This window comes from Protopterus annectens, chromosome 8.part0 (genome assembly GCF_019279795.1).
Source record: "Protopterus annectens isolate FY-2018-M chromosome 8.part0, PAN1.0, whole genome shotgun sequence".
In the NCBI taxonomy this organism is placed as follows: domain Eukaryota; kingdom Metazoa; phylum Chordata; order Ceratodontiformes; family Protopteridae; genus Protopterus; species Protopterus annectens.
The window spans coordinates 506574832-506588911 of record NC_056741.1 but is presented as its reverse complement, the minus strand read 5'-3'; positions in this window follow the sequence as shown (position 1 = coordinate 506588911).

The window sequence follows — 14080 nt, the reverse complement described above, 5'->3', positions numbered from 1 at the left end:
CTTCCTGCAACTCTGCCTGGAATTGCTTCATTGACTATGCTTGACAGAGGTTTAGTTACTTCATCAATGGTGCAGCGAAGGCCAATACACTGTTGCTATGCTTCTAATTGCCCTTGGGCAGATAGATAGCAGGCTATCTGTGCACCTCTAAAGTGCAGGGCATCACAGCCATAATATGCGAATAAACAGACCTTCAGATCACAATATACAGTGTGAACTCACCATGTAGTCAGGAAATAGTTGAGTACAGCATGAACATACAGAACACTGATACTTAGTCACTCCAAATGCCTATCTTGGAAGCTAGAAGACTTGTATAAGGTTAAGGCTTTCTATTGCTTACCAGTAGGTTACCTACAGGGAACATGCATGCAATGATACCATACTGGCCTATGTGTCTGCCTTACACTTTGGAATACTGGCCAAGGCTATTGGTGCTCCCATGGTGCCTTATTTAGGAGAGTCCCGAAGGTGAATACCAGCTTGGTAAACAGCACAATAGCAGATTCAACGTGGTTTATGCTACTCAACACCAGGGGTTGTGATCACAACATGCATACGCTCACAGCACTCCTCAAGATGGACAACATCAACATCTGTGTATTAACTGCAATCTGTCTTAAGGCTCCTGAGAGCACACCAGCACCACCAGACTACAACCCATACCACATATTTCAGGCATGGAACATGGACTGACAGACATGGAGGGGCTAGATCCATATTCATCAGGGATACCTACACCTCCAGGTTAGTGAGGCAGCATGATACCTCTGTGATCATCCATGTGCAGCTAACATCACCCAGAACAGCAATGTGGAATGTGTCCTGCTAAGGATCACCCTCCATAACCCAGGACCACCACTCCATTTACCTGGAGACAGTTGAGAACACAATAGTCCTAACACACACCCTGGCATTGGTCTATGTCAACTACCATATAATTAACTGGGAAACATACTCCGGTACTCACTTCTGGGACCAGCGCTTCCTGGAATGTATCACCTCATATGCCCTGTATCAGGTGGTAACCTCCCTAACGTGGGGTGGAAGCTACTAGATGTGGTCATCACCAACGTGGGCAACAGGTGCACCACAGTGGAGGATAACCGGTCATTGGTTAGATCTGACCATGAACTATTCATTTTCCACACCCTAGAATCTCCCCCACCCACGGATACCACAGTGTATACCTTACCTACAGCTACATTTAAACTACTAGTGACAGGTGGTGGGGGGGTTTCACAGCCCCCACGCTAAGGGGAAACACTGCTCCAGATACAGACAGATTTACAAATGCAGTCTATAAGCACCTACATGGATGTATGGATTGTGCCATCACTGGTAAACCAAGACTCACTCCTCCTATACAAGGACACCGGTCTGGTGAACCTCTGCAATAAACAGGCTATACTACAGATGTAGGACAGTGTTCCAGACACACAGCAAATCCCATGAAGGGCAGACATCCGTGACCACTATTAGTATGATACGTAGGTCCCTCATGACATCATCCAAGGCTAACATCAGCAGGAGAATACACAAGGATTCGAAAGATAACCACAAAGCCTTCTTTGGCTATGTCAAGGATCTACATGGTGACACACAGATTTGCACTGTGCCAGTGAAATATAGCGCAAAATTTGCTGACCCTACTGATATCGCCAACATCCTTGCAGATACATTTGGTGCATATTTCACCCCCTAAAGAGCCCACAACACTACCCAAAAGATACAGTATCCTAACCATCAGAGACACAAAGGTGGAAATGGCCCTCTCTAACAGCAGAACATGGCGTCATTGGAAGCAGATGTTGACCCAGACTGCATCTTGCAAATTGTACAAGACAACCTGCCCCACACCTAATTATGCATTCCTAAATCAGCCTCTCTACAGTCTACATGCCCATACAGTGGCATGTGGCAATGGTTATTCCACTCCATCATGGGGAAATCACAACTGACCATGGTAACTACCGCCCCATAAGCTTGACTAGACTGGTCTGCAATGGTATGGTTATCATCCTCATGACACTCATTAACAATGACATTGGTAACCTTCGGACACGTGATCCAACCCAGGTCAGCTTGGTTGACTGCAGTTCATGCCTACTGAACCTGTTTGACATCTTACATACAGTCACCAAGACATTAGATGACAGGGGAGGTGGTTCACACATACTACCTGGACCTCACCAAGGCTTTTGACACCATGCCCCACTCAGGTATTATTAATAAACACACCAGCCTATACATTCACCCATACATCACAGGTTGAGTTGCAATGGGCTTACACACACAACCCACAAGGTATGACTAGAGGTCTCCAGGTACAACTCTTGAACGGTCACAACTGGTGTCCCACAGGACTCAGTCCTTGGAGCCCTACTGTTTGGCATATATGTCTCAGATGTACAAGCAAACACAGGTGGACTACGGCAGACCATGTTTGGCAATGACTGCAAACTGGGAGCCATGACTGATAGTCCAGCTGACACAGACATCCCTCAGGCGGTCTCACAGAGAATGTCACAGGGTGCCAACGACACAGCCTCCAGCCAAGTGCCACTAACTGCATGGTCATTCCATTGTGGAATTGGCACCCACATATTAACACATGAGCTGCAGCCACTTTAATACAGACGAGGTAATGGGGTATCTGGGGACTAAGATAGATAGTGATCTCCCCTGTGACAATCATATCTCCACAGTAGTTAGGACATCCTTCTATGTAGGCCATCTAACTACTAAAGGATTCCCATCTAGACATACTGGAGTTATAGTTCCCCTTTACTCATCACTCATCAGTCCCATCATAGGGTATAATAATCCATGTGGGATGTACCTCAGAGGACACGTCCAACAGCTGGGCAGTCCACAAATGTACCTCACCAAGGGAAATACTGGCCTCCAACGCATGGTCTATGCAGCCAGACTGAATAAACTCCTGCTTTACTCAGTGGCATCTTGTTTACCCAGAGATGATCCCCACTGACCAACACAGCCATGTCGAACTCTGGCTTAATGGATATGCTCCACCTATGGGAAGCCTTGTCACAGTGAGCCGCACACTGTAGTGAGCTGACCTTGCCACAGCAATAACTGGAAGATGCTTCCTGTAACAGACACTCCCCATACTTTGTAACAACATCCCTAACTACATTTTACAGAGCCCCTGACTAATATTCTGCAAGAGAAACCTTGAAGGGTGGATGGGGAACAGTAGATGCACCCCAGGGATCCCACCATTGGCTCTGCTCCACAGAGGGATGGTTAATGACTCAATGGGGTGGCAAATGCTGACACATTTTGGCTGGCCTTATGAATGGCCTCTAGCAGTTGGCCAAGTACCTACCTATCAATCTGTACATACAGTATCTTCATATGCTGATAGCTTAGTTTACTGTTCAGGTGTTGACTTACCTTGTGCCACTGGCTGTTGTGTGAGCAATAGTTGAGGTCTGCCTATGTTGGATGCACACAGTAGACTGCCTATACATGACAATTTACAAGTAGTCTTGTGTGTGTGCCATCTATTTTTACTGTGTGTGCAGATGGAGAAAAGTGTCAGTTCCTAGGTGCCTACACTGTCAGTGTGTGTGCTATATGTTACATCTTTGCCAAGGCATGGGCATACTGAGCACACCTCTGTCTGCCTACTGGGGCTGGCACAGGGTGTTCATGGTCTGAGTACTTCTGTGCCTGTGGGTCCTTTGGCAATGGTGGTGGCTGTGAGGACCTTCACCATTCTGTCCCTGCTGCAGCTGTTTCCACAGGACAATATTGTGTAGCATAGCACACACTATGAAGATGTGGGCACACATGCCTGGAGAGTACTGCAAGGCTCCACCAGATATGTCCAAGCAACAGAACCACGACTTCAGCATCCCAAACACATGCTCTATGATGATTCTGATTTGTGCGTGTGCCTCATTATGGCATTCCTGTATGGGTGTGTGCGCATTTCCGATGGGATTCATCATCCACGGTTCCAGTGCATAGCCAGCATCCCCCACCAGGTGGCCATTTGGGATGTCCCCCCTGGCAAATAACCAAGACAGCTGTGAGGCATGCCAGATGTGGGAGTCATGATAGCTTCCAGGGCTGCCAGCACACACATCCATGATAATGCCCTGGGCATTGCACATGACCTGGCAGTTGATGGAGGGGTATCCCTTGTGGTTTATGTAGCACCTTCCCTGCTCACCAGGTGGTGACTTGATGTGTATGTGCACACAGTCTATTTCACCCAGTATCTCTGGGTATTATGCCACACGTTGGAAGAGACGCATATTGCTAGCCAACTCCTCCTGCATTCGGGGGAAGTATATGTACTCATTGGCATGTGGTAACATGGCATCCAGGAACTGGTGTAGTACCCTGGATGCTGATGCCTGTGAGATACCCATGATATCCCTAGTTGGTCTTTGAAAGATACCTGTAACTAGTATTCTCAGGCTTAAACATACCTTTGTATTCACTGGGATGGGTTCCCCTCTGTTTGTTCTGGCTCTGAGGCGTGGCCGGCACAGCTCCACAAGTTGCTGTAGGGTGTCCCTGTTCACCCTATAATGCTCCACTATCTCCACAACATGTCACCCCTGGTAGGTTAGCCTGGGTCTGAACACTCTCCTCCTGCTTTGGTGCCTGTGGTGGTCATGTGCATCATCCTCCACACCACCTTCAGTCTCCAACACATGCTGGTGGATCAAAGTTATGGCAGCCCCTAACATGTACATAATAAAAGTTCCCCGTCTCTGTACACCACTGGTGCAGAGTGTATGGGAATACACAAATGTGTGTGAGGTGCTTTCACACTTTATAGTATTGTGCTATGGATGCTGCTGATGTAAGTGGGTGTGTATGAACTATTCCAGCTGCTGCGTCTTAATTATGGGTTTTGCAATGAGTACTGCAAGTGTGGGGCCTATACTGTGGAGATCTACTTGCCTGCCTTGATTACTCTGTTGCCCTTTAATTCACTTTTAGACCTGGATCCCCTCCCGTTATCAGGCATGCATCCACCTGACGTCTTTCTTGTTTTGTACTTTCCCTACCCAGTCATGGCGAATTGTGCCTTGTAGCTGATATACTGCATATCACCTTTGTTCTGCTTTGACACTTTGCTGTTTTCTTTGCAGTACAGCCCCTCCCCTTCCCTGTTCTGCAGGTAGCTGCTTGCAGCCTTGTTAGCTGTTGACAATGGCCCACTGTAGGCTCCTAGGTGTTAGTCATTTGTACTGCACTGCTGCAGCATTTCCTTATTTCTTTCCTATATCGTTCCTGTTTCAGCTGAGGTGCGTGAAGCGCATACCCATTTACCAGGTTTACGCACATTTTCATCTCTGTTCACACACATACTCTGTTATCTTGTGTACTCTCAGCTAAGCATAGCTATGGGCAATTCGACACACCCCTATCCTGCAGCTTTGCCTAGCTAGGGGCAGACCAGTTTAGCAATGCTCCAATGTGCTTACAGCAATGGCAACAAACCCCTCTCTTGATGTCATCTTTATCTCAAGGGCTCACCTCAGTATTCTAATGCTACGTTGCGATGTGCATCCTTACACCAGAGGGAAATCTGCGATTCACTATTACTCCTCTCATTTGCATGGCATTGCCTACTAATTCATAGCTACTGTGCATAACACTGTCACTGCCCCTTAGCAACCCTTGTGCCAGGAGTATGGTGTAGCATGCCTGCCATTGACTATTATGGGAGAATCATGTTATGTGTTTCATTGCGGTTTTATTCTATATTTTTATATATTCCTTTTGATCCCCTTTATGCACTGCTGCCGTGCACTTCGAGGTCGCGATAGTGCGACTATGTATATTAAATGTTAATTTTATATTTTGTGCATTTTTTTATGCCAGTGGCTATATATTTAGCCATTGGCATATATTAAGATTATAATACATGTGTTTGGTCGGCTGTCATGGCTCCGATTTTATGTGTGCAAAAATGTAAACCGTTTTCTACGGTTTACATTTCTGCTTGCTTACACTATGCCTGCACAACTTTGTGAATCACTACATACCTTCATTTGCATGCTACAGTGCTACACATGGGGTAATTAACATACAAGGCTCAGGAGTTGGGCGGGCAAAGCGTACGCTGGTAGTGCACATGGAAACAGCTTGTACCTGAATCGCTCGGCGGCCATATTTGGTGTTAGAACGCTGACGCTATGCCTGCACCTGGCACAAGCTTCATGAATCCTGGGGGGCAGAATAATACTTACATGTGAGTTATTGGAATGCAAGATGTTTTAGAAAGAAAGTGTGGTGCATCGATGTTGAGTATTGAATTATAGTTAATAAATGACTGTATTAAGAAGTCAGAGAGTATGTTCAATTGTGTCTGGATTGTAAGGCAGTGGACAGATAAGTGAAAAGAATATCTGCAGGATGCTGATTTCCCAATGTGAGAAAGCAATGCTTTCTGATGACAGGAAGATGGAAAACGTATGAGCCATAATATGTATTAACATGAAGAAATGCAAAAAGGAGAGGATACTCTTACAGATACCAAAGAGTAGACATTTTAATTACATCATTGGTAGACTGCATGGATAATGGTTATAGGGAGTTCAGGTTAGATAGGCATGTAGTCTATTCTAGTTTACGTAACAGTACAATCCTTTATTGGGTAGAAAGAATACATTAGAACTATCAGTTAAGTATGAATTTCTAAAGCATATCAAATATATAACAGATTGCTGTATGACATATATGTAATTTATTTTTTATTAAGAAGTATAAACTTTAATTAAAATGTCGGTAAGTACAGAATGTCTTCCTCTTGTTGTCAGTCAAATCTCAAATCTGATAGAATTCAGAAGTTTCACAGGATATATGATACATAGAGCAGGATTCACGAAGGCTTGCACGGAGTCTAAGAGTAGTGTAAGACTCCATGCAGCCCTCGCGATCCAGGAACAGCCCGAAATTCCGTGTAAGAGACCAGCTAAAATGTCTCTTACACGGAGTGGGCGTGGATATGCTAATTACCTCACTTGCAGCCGAAAGGCATGCAAATGAGGTAGATTAGCGATCCACGAAGCCCAAACCAGCCCGTGTAAGGGCCGTTTTAGCTGCAGAAATGTACTCAGTTGACAACTGAGTACGTTTCTGCAAAAAACACAATGGAGCCATGTCAGCTCCAAATAAAGGGTGCATATGTGTCAGGCAGCATGCCCATGGCCAAATATGTGGCCATTGGCAAGATACCCCGATGCAAATTTGAGAAATATTTTTTTTTTTTTGGCGAAACGCAGTTCAGCCCCACGCAAATGGGCTGCGCTATATAAAACATAAAAATGAAGGTTATAAACCCACAAATGTGGGATTTATGCAATACATGGATTTACAATGCAGGGACCAGCAGACCAAAAACAACATGGCCACCGTTTAGTGGTTGCTAAGGGGGAAGCTGAGACTAAAACATGTAGCTAAGCATTAGTAGACAATCTGATGTAAATGAGTGTTAGGATACTGAATCCCACTGTCACATAGCAAATGAGCACATTCTGAGTAGTGTAAGAGTTACATAAGGGGGAGGAACAGAGTAGGAGATAGGTGACATCACAGGGGGGAATGGCAGAAAGAAATGCAGTTCATTGGAGGTCAGTGTTACATGACAGATGTCAGACACATATCATGGAAAAAGGAGTGCCACAAGATAAGCATGGGAAAGTCAAGAAATGGAAGGTGTGCAATGTTGCTTACACCAAAGTTTCTTGCTGGGCGTGCATGTGCACGTGTGAGCACCATGAGGCGCGAGTAGGGCAGTGTGCGCGCGTGTAAGGCAGACTGAGCATGTGGGAGCCTGTTGGCAGACTTGTAAGACTGTTTGCACTGGTGTGCGCATGTTTTAACCTGAATAAGAAGATTCTAAACCATGTAAGCATGTGTGCGCGTGTGTAAGCCACTGTGAGCATGTTTCTGCGGGTATGCGCATTGCTCCCCCCTGAGGAAACAGAGAGGAAAAAGGAAGCAACAGAATTAGTAGGAAGCTAGCAGGGAATACTGCTGGAGCTAGCAGGTAAAAACAATTAGAAGCAGGCAATTACACAGGCAGAATAGTAGTCCAGCCAAGCACTTAAAACTCTGCAAACAGCAGTGCAGGATGTTTCTCTCAAGAGACACTGCAAGACAGGACTAAGCTATTAGAAGTGAAAACTGAAAAAGCTGAACTCAGAGCAGAAATGCTAGGGGCTGCCATAGCTGTCATAAAGAGAGATAGGTGACTTACTGAGGGTGGTGACAATACAAATGGTGCCAGACAACCCACAGTGAGGAGACGGAGAAGAGTGTACAGGCCCAGGGTCACCTACCACGGGTTACATGAGCAGGAGATAGTGGAGCACTATAGAGTGGACAGAGACCTCCTGCAGCAAATTGTTGAGCTGTGCAGGCCACGCCTCACACACAGAACCAACAGAGAGGAACCCATCCCAGTGGAAACCAAGGTATCTGTTGGCCTAAGAATACTAGCAACAGGTACCTTCCAGAGACCAACTGGTGATATGATGGGGATATCACAGGCATCAGCCTCCAGGGTACTGCACCAGTTCCTGGATGCCATGTCAGCACATATCGGTGATCATGTATATTTCCCCAATGCCCATGAGGTATTGTCCAGCAGTATGCATCTCTTCCAGAAAATAGCAGAATACCCTGAGGTAGTGGGTGCAATAGACTGCACACACATACGCATCAAAGCACTAGCCGGTGAGCGGGGTAGGGCCTACATTAACTGCAAGGGCTTCCCCTCCATCAACTGCCAGGTCATGTGTGATGCCAAGGGCATAATAATGAATGTGTGTACTGGCTGCCCTGGGAGCTACCATGATTCCCATATCTGGCATTTGATGCAGCTGTACCAGACATTTGCCAATGGGGACATCCCACATGGACACCTAGTGGGGGATGCAGGTTATGCACTGGAGCCGTGGCTGATGACACGCATCAGAAATGCACACACACCTGAACAGGAATGCCATAATGAGGCACACGCACAAACACGTAATGTAATAGAGCATGTGTTTGGGCTGCTCAAGTCATGGTTCCGGTGTCTGGACACATCTGGTGGAGCCTTGCAGTACTCTCCAACTACATGTACCCAAATTGTCATGGTATGTGCTATGCTACATAATATGATCTTGTGAAAACAGCTGCAGCAGGACCGGCATAGGGCCGGGCCAAACAGCTCCCCACCATTGCCAAGGCCATCACAGCAGAGCGTGACTCGGAGGAGGAACATCCTGAGCCTGCCCCAGTAGGCAGAAGGAGGTGTGCCCAGTATGCCCTGACCTTGGCAAAGTGGCAATGCATAGCACATACACTGGCACAGTAGGAACCCTGTGAATGATGCCCCTCTCTGACTCACTCATATAATAACAGGGATGCCTAAACTGACATAACCTGCTCTCAAACATGTACAGGGAGTGTAGTATGTGCATCCGACAGAGGCAGCCCTGCAGCACCACCTGAGGCATGAATGCCATGTGTTAAGCAATGTAACACCATGTAGTATATGCAAACTTGATGACCCTGACTAACATCCTACCCTCACCAAGCATGATGCCACAATATGACGATGACATGGTAAATTGCAATAATTGGCTGAAGTATTGCTGTTAGTCAAAGGGGATTCAATGTGTGCCAACCTGGGATGACATGCTGAGCATGACATGATGCTCCACCTGCTAGGGGTGGCATGCACCTATCAGTCCTGGCCTTATGGATACTGGCAAAGGCTGTTGTTACCCACAGCATGCCTTGAATAGGTAAGCCTCAAAACACAAACCCACCTCCATAGGTATCACAAGGGATAAGAACCTAGATGTAATGCTACACAATGCCAGAAGTCTAAACAGCAAGATGCATGCAGTCTAAACTCCCCCAGTATGGAGAATGTTGATATCTGTCCTGTAACAGAAAACTGGGTCAAGGCTCACAACAGCACCCTAACACTACCAGGTTACACCTCATACTGTGCTGTACAGCCTCAAAACATGGAACAAGCTACAAAAGGAGGGTGACTAGCAATAATTGTCAAGGATAACCACACCCCCATGTTGGTACCACAACAAGAAGCAGCATGGACTAGCCATGGTCAAGTAACAGTGGCTAAAACTGCCTCCCAATTTATAGCCTGCTACAGACTACCATCCTAACACCAGGAACTGCACTTGGCCTATGTTGGAATACATGAATATATCAAGCCCTCCACACCCCATTATATTGGGTGACTGAAAATACCCAAACATAGACTGGGAGCATTATTCTAGCTCCAATACTGTAGGACAAAAGTGCCTAGAATCCATAAACCAAAATGCCCAGGAACAACGTACCACTCCCACAAGAGGGGTAAGCATACTGGATGTGATAATCAGCAACATGGGTACTGGATGGCAAGATGAGAAGTGTATCCCTCACTGGTAAGACCAGACCATAGAGTAATGACACCGGATATACACATCCTGACCACAGTCCCTGGCCAGAAAACCACAGTGAAAAACATGTGTAAAGCAAAAGTTGCACTCCTCCAAACTGATGTGGAATCCATTAAAGGCCCTGTGCAGGTGCAAAATATGGGCCACACCTCAGAACCTGTTATACAGGCATTCCATGAACACTGCCAGGAATGCATGGATTATGCAATCCCAAATAAAACCAAGACACAATGCCATACACGCAGGCATCTGGCATGGTGGACTCCAGCCATTACCAAACCATGCAAGAGAATGAGGAAGCTACTACATGATAGAGCAAACATAAAAAGGGAAGTAATCACTGATCAGTAGTATGGCAATAAAATATGTCCACTCATACAATCCACTAAGGCCAGCTACAACAAGTTGAATCTGTGAATCTTGAGGCAATGTTACACCTGCCCCATGTACACAGACAACCCTCACCTCCCCCCCAAGAAATACAAATATATGTGAGAGATGCAACCATTTATCCAAACCGGAGGCTGAGCTCTCAACTCAGTACTGTCAAAACTAGTCAGGAGGAGAAGGTAACCACACACACCACAAACCCAGTCTCACATAGACCTATTACAACTGCAAACTAAAGACATAAACACAGAAAAACATTCCCGGAGGCCCTAATTACAAACACACCACATCAACAGAGGCCTCCAAAGCAGACACCCAAGCAACCACTACCTTCAAACATAGCATATGCAACACATAGTACACAAAGCTGATGTGCCAAACAGTCACAGGCCAGAAGGAGAAACAACATGCCTGATACAGTTGTAATAGGTGACTCCATAGGCAGACACACTGCTGTCCCGCTCACCAGACTGAACAAGGGAAAGGGTACAGTAAGCTGCCTTTAGGCTGCTACAATACACCACATAACACAAGTACGCAGGTCACCCCAAAGCAAGTAGAAATATGATGCAGTCATTGTCCATGCTGGCGTGAATGACATGAGATGTACCTCCCTGGACTACATAAAAAGAGACATAGATGAGCTCTCCGATTATGTAGTCCAGGCCGGTATGACACTGACCGTGTGCAGCATCCTACCCTCACCAAGAATGATGCCACAGTACAAACAGAATGATCAGCTTTAACAAGTGGCACAATTACTGGTGTCATTCCAAGGGGATCAAATGTCTGTCTGCTTGGGATGTCATGCTTGACAAGCCACACTGCTGTGCCAGGGATGGCTTGCACCTGTTACCCCTAGGCGTCTGGATATTGGATAAGGCTTTTGCCACCTCCATAGAGCCTTTCGTAGGCAAGGCTGAAAAGACTAACCCACCTACCTAGAAAACATAAGTGGAAAGAAACATAAGGGTAATGCTGCCCAATGCCAGATGTGTAAATCTCAACATGCATGCTCCCAAGGCCCTACCCAGTATGGAGAACATTGATGTTCGTGCAGTAACAGAAACCTGCAGCAAGGCTCCTGACAGCACACCAGCACTACCAGGTTATACCTCATATCATGCGTTATGGCCCCAAAACGTGGACCAAAACATAAAAGGAGGGGGAGTATCCATATTCAGCACAGACACCCACACGTCCAGGTAACTGACAATGCGCAAAGCATCTGAGACCACCCATGTGCAACTAACCGTAGGCAAAACTGCTGTACAGTCTGTATCATGCTACAGACCACACTCTCACACACAGGAACCTCACTCAGCTGTCCTGAAGACACTGGACAGTATGAATGTCTCATCAAATACCAAACAAGGTACTCACAAATTACCACATAGGTGGTAATCCATTATATATGGAAGGAGTAATCAGGGACCTAGGGACACAAGTGGACAGTAACCTGTCATGTGACACTCACATTGCCAACGTGGCTAGGAAGACTGTCTATATTGGACACCGTATCATGAAAGGATTCACATCTACGTCAACAGAGGTCATTGTGCCCCTATACTGCTCTCTTATCAGACCCATAATCTAGTACAATGCCTCTTTTGGGATGTACCTTGCCCGACACCTGCAGCAGTTAGAAAGACCTCAAAGATACCTCACCAAGAGGATAAAGAGTCTCAAATATTTGTCATATGCTGCCTGGCTGTAGACACCCCAGCTGTATGCAGTCACATACTGCCTACACAGAGGCGTTGCATGCCTGTTGTACAAGGCCATGTCCAACACAGGAGTAATGGACATGCTCCACCCCATAAAACCCAAATCCATTGGAGCTGTGAGAGTGAGAGATGTCAACCTGAACACATAATGAAATAGGATGTGTTGGAGGGACAGATACATAACCCAGAGGCTCCCTACACCCTGGAATGGAATCCCACTCCATGTTAGGCAAAGCCCCTCACTGACTCTCTTCAACAGGAATCTTGCCAAGTGGATGGATGATCGTAGATGTACACTGGGCGTGTTCACTGTGTCACGTCCAGACAGAGGCACAGTAAAGTAAATCATAAATGGCCATAATATCCACATATCAAGGGGTGGCGAAAGCCACACACTCTCTGGCTAGGCTTATAAATGCCCTAGGGCGGATAGCCTAGTATGAACCTATGAACCTATGAAGATACAAATTGTACAGGACACTAAGGATAATCACAAGGCTTTCTTAACTGATGGTAGGAACCTTGTTGGGAAGTCACAGATATGCTCTGAATCACTCAAATATTACAAACAACATACCAAACACACACACATATTGCCAACATCCAACCTGACAGGTGCAGTGCAACCCCCCCCCCCCCAAAATGCAAAATATCTATCCCAGCAGAGTGCTGGCCCCCTGACATTGCAGATGCTGAGGTAACAGCCAGCATCTACAAAGCAAAACACACAGCATCAATGGTATGAGATGGTGTCCTGGGCTGAGTCCAACATGGACTCCAAGAAGAATGGAATGCCAAATAACACTACTGCTCAATGTCAGCCTTACCACAGGATATGTACCCAAAGAGCAGTGTACAACAACAGTGGTCCTTCTCCACAAAGGTGTTGCCTGAATGGATACTGCAAACTACCACCCCAGAATGCTGACAAGCTTGGTCTGCAATGCTATGGAAAGGATCAGCATGTACCTCAGACATAAAGATATTGGGGACCTACTGACACTGGACCCTACCCAGTGTGGCTTTCTTAAGTGCAGATCCTGCCCCTTAAACATGTTTGACTCATTTGAAACAGTCATTAAGGTCATTGATGAGGGGAATGTGGTCCACACAGCCTAGCTGGACCTTGCAAAAGGCTTCCATACAATACCCCACGTGTTCATTATAGATAAGCTCACCAGCTTAAATATAAACCCCTATGTCAGTATAGGGGTTGCAAACCAGACCAAGGACAGAACTGACATGGTCAGAAATGCTGCAGCCATGTCAGACTACAAACCAGATACAACTGGCTTCCCACAAGGCTCGGTCCTGGGACCTCCCTTGCTTTGTATATATGTCCCATAGGTACAGGCCAGTATGGAAGGACTGTGTCTGAACAAGTTTGCAGAGGACTACAAACTGGCCACCATATCTGACCCTCCAGCTGACACAAACATCACACAAAAGGGCCACATAGAAACAGACAACTGGTGCCATAGCCATGTCAGCAAGCTAATTGCA